We start from the raw sequence: 8,669 nt of genomic DNA, 5'->3' as shown, positions 1-8,669 counted from the left end.
GTGCTGGGTGCTGCACAGACACATAGTAACCGAGATCAGTGTTTCATTGCGCCGGGCGCTGCACAGGTATGCAGTAACCAAGATCGGTGTCTCATTGTGCCGGGTGCTGCACAGTCACGCAGTAAACAAGATCAGTGTTTCATTGCGCCGGGCGCTGCACACACACACAGTAACCGAGATCGGTGTCTCATTGTGCCGGGTGCTGCACAGACATGCAGTAACCGAGATCAGTGTCTCATTGTGCCAGGTGCTGCACAGATATGCAGTAACCGAGATCGGTGTCTCATTGTGCCGGGTGCTGCACAGACACGCAGTAACCGAGATCGGTGTCTCATTGTGCTGGGCGCTGCACAGACACGCAGTAACCGAGATCAGTGCTCCTTCATGCCAGTTGCTGCAGAGACATCCACTGAGAGACAGTCTCTTGCCCTAAAGAGCCTACAGTCAACAGTGACATAGGGGGATGGAAGATATAGGCACCGAAGGGAGAAGAGACATGCCTAAGGTCACAGGGTGCATCAGTAGCACAGCTGGGAATAGCAGCCCATCATGCAATCTATGGTAGCTCTGTCTCGTCTGCCATTAGTCCATTTTGTGACATCAGCACTGCTGGCTGCCAGTTTCAAAGAAAAACATTTTTCACCCTCAAATACCTCCCTTCATTGGAATTTTTCATGAAAACATTTGGATTTCTTTCTCCATTCCCCCCAAATTATTTTTGGGGAAAATTTTCTGTGGAAATGTTAATCAAAAATGTCCTGTGGCACCTTATAGACTAACAGACGTATTGGAGCATGAGCTTTCGTGGGTGAATACCCACTTAGTCAGTGGGGTCTTTGTTACTTTTTACAGATCCAGACTAACACGGCTACCCCTCTGATACGAAGCAAAAAATGGTTTCCTACTGGTCTTTCTAAGAGACAGAGAGAGAGAGAGAGAGAGATTTGTATGTAGAGGATAGATAGAAAGACAGAGCAAGAGGTTTTTTGGGTTTGTTTATTTTTTGAGTTTTGAGAAGCCAGAATTTTTCCTACTAAATTTTCCATGGAAAAAATTCCCCTTTGACAGTTTGAAATTTGTGTTCTGCAGGACACATAAAACTGTAACAAAAAAATGTAATTCCATTTCAAAACCTTGATTCCAAAATGAAAACAGTTGTTTTGTTTCCACTTAAAATATCATTTTGTGTTGGGTTTGGAAACAAAAAAAATTGTTTTTTCCCTCCTTTTATTTTGTCACCTGGAAAAGGAGTTTAAAAAAGGAAAAGGAAATGCAAGTATTTTCCTGCATCAATTTTTTTTGACAAGACAAGCGTGTGGGGGAAAATGTAAGTTGTTTCACATGTTTTTCCATTGGCAAATTGTCAGAATCAACATTTTCCAACAGAAACTTGCAATGAAATCAGAGCTTAAGCTAGGAAAAATTTCCAGGTCACAAATTTTGTCCTCTGTCCTCTATTCTTTTTTTTTGGGGGGGGGAGGGAGTATCTGAATTGCGATTTTGATTGGTGCCAAGATTTTTACCAAAATTAAAAAAAAATTCTTTTTCAGCAGTTATCAAGGGGAAACAGCTATTGAAAAAGGCAGCTCTGCTGAAAAGTCCCTCAAAATAAAGTCAAATCATCATGAAAAATGAAGGCGATTGAAAACTCTTTTCAATTTGCTGAGATGCCACTAAATTTCCATTTCCCACCAGATCTAGCTGAGATCTTGTGGATTCTCACCTACCAGGCAGGTTTCTTTTGGGTCTGTCAGTCAGACCCCAAGACTGAATTAACCACAGAGACACAAGGATTGTCAGTGCCTTGAACTCTGTGTGCGTGTGATCATTGCCCTCTACTGGAGGTAATCAGAACCATTTCATTGAAGAGAAAGGCGTTTGCCCCAGTTTAATTAAATCGATTTCAAATCCCATATGGAAAGCAGGGCAAGCTTGGTGTGTAGATAAGTCCTCAGTACATGAGACTAAATCAATGCAGGCAAATGAATCCCATATCAGTGCGTCTACACAGGGTATGGCACCTGTTTAACTAGATCCAGAAATTGATGTAATTAATTCATAAAATCAAAGGGGACCAGACTAAAATTCATGGCTGAGCCCTGTTCCTGCTAGAATTTCATATAAAATCCAGTAGGGAGCCCTAAATGTTAACAGAGTTCGCTCATGCTTTTCTCACAAAATATGGAGAAACTAAAGCTGGCTGGGAAATAACTTTTGCTAACCACTAGACTCCCAGCTCCCCCAGCCCTACCCATTATACCCCACACCCCTTCCAGGGTTGGGAACAGAACCCAGGAGCTCTGACTCCCAGCTCCCTTGTTCTAACCCACTAGATCCAACAGCTGTGGCTGGAACCTAGCAGCCCTGGCTCCCAGCCCCCCGTCCTTGAATCATCAGACCCCCCTGCCACACACACTAATTCAGATTTATGTTTTTGTTTTTTAACAACCACCCCTAAAACGTTTTCACCTAAAATAACAATTTTTTTTGGCAAAAACTTGTAGAAAAGGTATTTTCCATGGCGGGGAGGGGGTGTTCTAGTGGAAAAATTTTGCCCAGGTCCTGTATAAACCACCCCTGGCCGGCCTTGCTTCTGTTTCTGTCTTGAGACACTTCATTCCTAAGTGCTTGCCAGCCAGATCCAAACAAAGGGACCAGTCACTGGATATCAGAGCTTCCTGCAGAGGAAGAAGTCTGTGGTTTGCGCTGGTATGCAGCTCAAGAGCAGATATTCCAGCAGAGCAAACACTCAGGCAAATGCAAATAACCCAGTGGGAACATGTCCCTTGGTTGCATAGGTCAGGTGCAGCACTGCAGTAAATCATGCCAGGCCTGGCCAGTGATCAGTTGCTAAACGTGAAATGCAAAGCAAAGTGCTGACTGGGGATGGACTGGCTGGGGATGGGATGCAGAGATTTGCATGGCTAGGGAGTGGGCTGAAATGGCAAGGCTGCAGGTAGAACCCAGGAGTCCTTATGTTCAATTTTCCCCCTTACGCTCTAACTACAGTAACTCCTCACTTAACGGTGTAGTTATGTTCCTGAAAAATGCGACTTTAAGTGAAATGATGACAAGAATTAATGTAAATAGGGAGGGAGAGGGGGTTAGGTTCCAGGGAATTTTTTTTCACCGGACAAAAGACTATATATATATATATATATATATATATATATATATATATATATACACTCACACACACACACACAGAGTATAAGTTTTAAATAAACAATTTAATACTGGCACACAGTGCTGATGATTGTAAAACTTGGTTGAGGGGGAGGAGTCCGAGAGTGGGATATTTTCCTTACTGCTAAATGATGAACTAGCAATTGGCTGAGCCCTCAAGGGTTAACCCTCTTACTCTACAAGGAAGCAGGAATGGAGGGAGGGGAGACATTGCAGACAGAGACACACACTGTATGTGTGTGTGATAGATATGTGCATTTCCCCTTTAAGTACACTGCCTCGTTAATTAGATCAGCTTGATGAGACCCCAGCTGCTGCAAGTTCCCTCCATCCTGAGCCCAGGTGTGTCCCCCCTGCTCTATAGAAGATGGGGTAAGTGGGGTGCAGGAGCAGGGGGGAAGGGGACACCCCCAACAGCCCCCCTTTTCCTTCCCTCCCCGCCACACAGCAAGCAGGAGTCTTGGGGAACAGCTCCAAGACAGAGGGCAGGAGTTTCATGTGGTGTGGGAGGGACAGCTGAACTGCAGGCAGCTGCTGCACAGGGAACCTAGGGGAGTTGGGAGCTGATAGGGGGGCTGCCGGTCCACCCTGGTTCCAAGCCCCCACCAGCTAGCGGCAACGTGCCGCTCTTCCTGCAAGCAGTAGACAAAGCAGGCGGCTGCCAAATGACGTTAGAAGGGAGCGTTGCACAACTTTAAAAAAGCATGTTCCCTAATTGATCGGCAACGTAACAAAGTTAACTGGGACGACTTTAAGTGAGGAGTTACTTACTAAACTCTTCCTTCCCGAGCTGTGGATAGAACTCAGTGGTCCTGACTCTCAGCCTGCCCTATTCTAACCACTAGATTCCACTCCCCTCCCAAAGCTGAGGATAGAATCCAAGAGTCCTGGCTCCCAGCCCCCACCCTCTGTAGCCAATAGATCCCATTCCCATCCCAGAGCCAGGAGTCCAGGGTCCCAGCCCCCCTGCTCTAACCCACTAGACCCCACTCCCCACCCCCCGCCTAGAGCTGGGGTTAGAACCCAGGAGTCCTGGCTCCCCGCCCCCTGCTCTTTCTAGATCTGGAGTTAGACCACAAGAGGGGTGACCAATTGTGGATAAACATTTCACTAGACATGGGGCCAGAGAGAGTGAATGAGTGTGAGAATGAGTCTTTAGCCCAGGGGGTTAGGGTAGCCCCCCCACTCCCCTGGCAGGAGAGAGCCCTGGGCTCTGCCTTCCTGCTCCAATCACTTTCCATTATCCATGCCGAGAGCTACAGGTCCAAACAGCACGTGGCGGCGGTGGGGTGGGGTGGGGTGGGGTGGGGTGGGGTGCTGGCCTGGGAATGTCCCGTTGGCAGGGGGTAGAGCAGCCTCCCAAGCAGTGGGAGGTCCTGGTTTCACTCCTTCCTCCCCCTCTGCCAGCTGGGGGAATTGAACCTGGGTCCAGTTATAAGTGAGGGAGGCTCCATCATCTCCTCCTTCACTGGGCAGTTTGTGTGGGGCAGCGGCTGGCCCCACCTCATTCCCTCAAGCAACAGCTCGGGCACTGAGCCTGTCTGACCCCAGGCAGCTGGCTCCAGGCTGTGGATTGCAAACAGAGAGCAGACAACGTGGCAGAGGATGAGATCCTGGACAAGCCTGACTGACTCAAAATAAATCTTACTGAATTCAGCTGGCCTGGATTGAATTTATGGTTTATGGTGAGCATGTGTGACTTTCCCCTCTGGTGTTATCTGGGCCCATGATCTGCTAGGTCACTCCAATCCTTGACTCTGGGAGCCAGCCTCACCCTGCTCTGCTGTGAGAACCCCACTCATGGGCTGTTCACGCACAGCCTCTGGCATGTCAGCTGCTCCTTGGCTTGTGCAACCGAATGACACTAGCCAATATCTCCAGTCCCAGACACAATCCTAGGAACTTCCATCTTGCAGTGTCCAGATATGCCCACTCTCAAGATTCCAAACCACCATTAATGGCCCACACTTTGCATAATTACAATAGGCCCTCAGAGTTATGTTTCATATTTCTAGTTTCAGATACAAGAGTGATACATACGTACAAATAAGATGACCGCATTACCTCATCGCAGTCCCAAACTGACCAAAGTCAGGGGGGTGGCTCACTCCAGAGCCCATCAGCTCCTTTTGTTGCTGCCTAGGCCAGTGTCCTTTGTCCCTGTGAGGCTGGGCTGGGTTTGTCCCATACCTGCGCTGATGAGGTGGGAACTGTCCCTCTGCTCTTGGGGAGTTTTTGCCTGGGCTTGCCCTAAGCCATGAGGACACATTTTCAGCCTCATAACTATATACATGAAATGACAACCCATAACGTTACTATAACAACCATGCTCAGTACATCCCGAGCCTTCCAAAGACACCCGACATGACAAACTTTGCATTAAATACCACAATATCATGTTATAAGCATAAACATGGGGGTGCTGGATGTTCCCCCGAGGTACAAAACATCACAGCGTGTCTAATATCAGCCTTGGGGAAATGGTAGGACCTTCAAAGGACTCCTTAGGACAATGCGTGTGACATGTATTTCCTAAGAGGTACTTGGAGGCCTTTTGAAGCTATACCCTGCAGAGGAAGGCCCATCACCCAGTGATCACCTGCTCCTGGAAAGTCCCACTCAAAGCCCCCCAACCTGTATAAAGGAGGGATTAAACTGGCCATGAGTGGGCTGGCTCTGAGCTGAGGTTGCTATGAGCTTGTTGAAACTTTGGACCACAAAAGAGACCAATTTGCAGGGCTGGCAAGACACCTGCCAGACTCATGCTGGAGACAGCTGGGGGGGGGCGGGGGGCGGTAGGGATCTCCTCACTTGGGTAGGTTCTTTTATTGTTTTAATGTTTTCTCTGTCTTGCTTTTGCCTTTGGAATAAATGTGCTTACTTAGGGCAAGCTGTGCGGTAACTTGCAACTGTAAGCAATTGCTCTGTTCTTAGTCTCTGGAGAGCAAGCCAAGTGCAGAGAGAGGCTGGCCATGAAGGCAGGCTGCTGGAAGTACCCTCGTCAGGAAGGCGAGAAACTTAGATCTCTGCCCAAAATGGCTGGGGAGCCAGAAGGCTGAGGGTGGCTGCCCTCGGTGGACCATACAGAGGGACATACAGCTGCAGTTCCCTCACCTGTCACAGGGGCCTGCCTGCAGCTTGGATTTAGGCATCAAACTCTGTGAGAAGAGTGGGGCCTACCTGGTGTGGTGGCTTTCATGGATCCCCTTCTCAGGCACCCCTCTTACTCTGACTGAGGCTTAGGAGCAGCCGCACCTCCCTCAGCTTTGTGCATCGTTAGGTAGGGGTCCCTGGGATTTTCTGGGGTGCTGTGACGCTCAGCGTTGCAATGCCTCTATCCCGCCAGGGATCCTACCTGTAGCCACCATGTCAAGTGTGACCATGAAAAGCATGTGGCCCTGACCCAAGTGAAATCAGAGTGTGACTCCAGAGAAGCTGAGATCATAATCCTTTCTCTGTGCCCGGGATCGAAGGGCACAGTGTTCCTGTCCTGCTAGCCTGGCCATATTTAGCTGACCCGGCTCCTGTGCCGGCCTGGGAAGCTCTGTAGCTCCAGGGAAGTGCAGTCAATAGACGCAGGCTGCCAAGGCAAACCGAGGAGCCCAGGGGACATGCTTCGTGATACGAGTCTGGCTGCCACGTGCTCTTGGCCAGAACTGCCCGGCTCCTGCAGAGACAGAGACACCTACATCTGTGCTGGACCAGTGGTAGGGCCTGAGCTGACATCTCTGGGCCCGATCCCCCTTCATTCACAGCAGGGCCACTGTTCTGGGGCTAGTTCTGCCCTGCCTGGCGATGGGTGTTCTCATTTATACTGACACATGTTCCCCAGCCCAGCCAGTGCCGGGATTGGAACATCCCTAGAGGGGAAAGACCCAGTGCCCCATTCCTCACCCGCCTGCATCATCAGCCCAGTGCTCTGCCTTGAGGCTGGGAAAGGCCCCAGATCAGATTCCCCATTCAATAGAAGTGAAAAGGAAGAAAGTGTTTACTTTGCAATGCAGAGATTACAACTGATACCTAAACAAGGAAGGAATTCAGCTGCTGGGGGTGGTTGAATGAGCGAGGGCTGAGGGCTGGAATGCAGCCCAGCCAGGTCAAGGGACGGGCTTTTCCAAGGAACTGAGTATTCGCCTCTGTAAATAACCTGAGCTCCAAAAAGCAGCTTGAATAAACAGGTCCGGCTCTGAAAGGGCTGGGGGAAGAGGACTCCAGGATTTGCACCTGGACCCGCCATGTGATTTCGCAAGCTAATGTTTGTGGATTATTGATGGTCAATGATTTCATACTGTGAGACTCAGCGTAGAGGGGAGGATTTTCATTGGGAGCTATCGCATCTCGTTACAAACCCTGAGGTGTATTATTATCCTGCGTCTCTAATAACACCAGTTGGATCACACAGGCCACTGAACTAGCAACCTGTAAATCTACGACCACAGACCAGCTCTGTCTGAGCCAAAGAAGCAGTAGCTTAAAACTGTGGTTATCAACCAAGGTGACCAGATGTCCCGATTTTATAGGGACAGTCCCAATTTTTGAGTCTTTCATATATAGGCTCCTATTACCTCCAACGCCTGTCCCGATTTTTCACATTTGCTGTCTGGTCACCCTATTTTCAACCTTTTTTCATTTGCAGGCCCCATAACAAATTTCAGATGGAGGTGCAGACCCTTTTGGAAATCTTAGCCATAGTCTGTGGATCCCCAAGGGTTCATGGACCAGAGGTCGAAAACCACTGGCTTAAAAACAGCAGCTGATGGGAGAGCTGCTGTGCAAGGTTTTGCCACTAGCAGGCAATAGGGCCATACTGGGTTACTGGACTTTCAGATGACTGGGGAAACTGAGGCACAGAGCAGGACCTTGTGTGGAGAATGGGTGCCAGGACACCTGTCAAAATTGTTCACTCTCAGCACAAAGAACAACATTTATCCCCAGACTGACTCCCAGCCCTGCACTTTGTCCTAACCCCCATGACTAAACCCCACTCTCCCCCTGCCCACAGCAGGGGTAGAACACAGAAGTCCTGGCTCCCAGCTCCCTGCTCTAACCTACTGGACCCTATTGCAGGCCCTAGGGCCCTGCTCTCGGTCGGGGGCTCTGCAGCGCCCTGCGCGGCAGGGGCCCTGCTCTCGGTCGGGCCCCAATACAAACTCTGATGAGAGTGTTGCGACTCAGATTCTCTTATCCTATCTTTTGTAAGGTTCCCTCTCACCCCTTCTTCTTTCATCTCAGGCTCTGAGCACAAGGGTACAATTGTCAGCCAAGTGGGGACAGAGACATTGGCTAGCTGCACCCTGGACAGGCACAGAAGATAAGAGGAATTCAGGGGACTGTGGGAGGTGTGACAAAGTTCCTCCTCTACCTTGGTGGGTCCTGTGCTTATTTGGCAGATTTGCTCACCTCAGTGATCTTCCCCACAGCCTGGGTTGACTCCTCCTGTGTCTGATCAGGAGTTGGGAGGTTTGGGGGGAACCCGGACCTGC

The sequence above is a fragment of the Gopherus flavomarginatus genome, chromosome 20 (genome assembly GCF_025201925.1).
Source record: "Gopherus flavomarginatus isolate rGopFla2 chromosome 20, rGopFla2.mat.asm, whole genome shotgun sequence".
In the NCBI taxonomy this organism is placed as follows: Eukaryota; Metazoa; Chordata; order Testudines; family Testudinidae; genus Gopherus; species Gopherus flavomarginatus.
The sequence above is the reverse complement of the archived record's forward strand: the minus strand, read 5'-3'. Positions refer to the sequence as shown.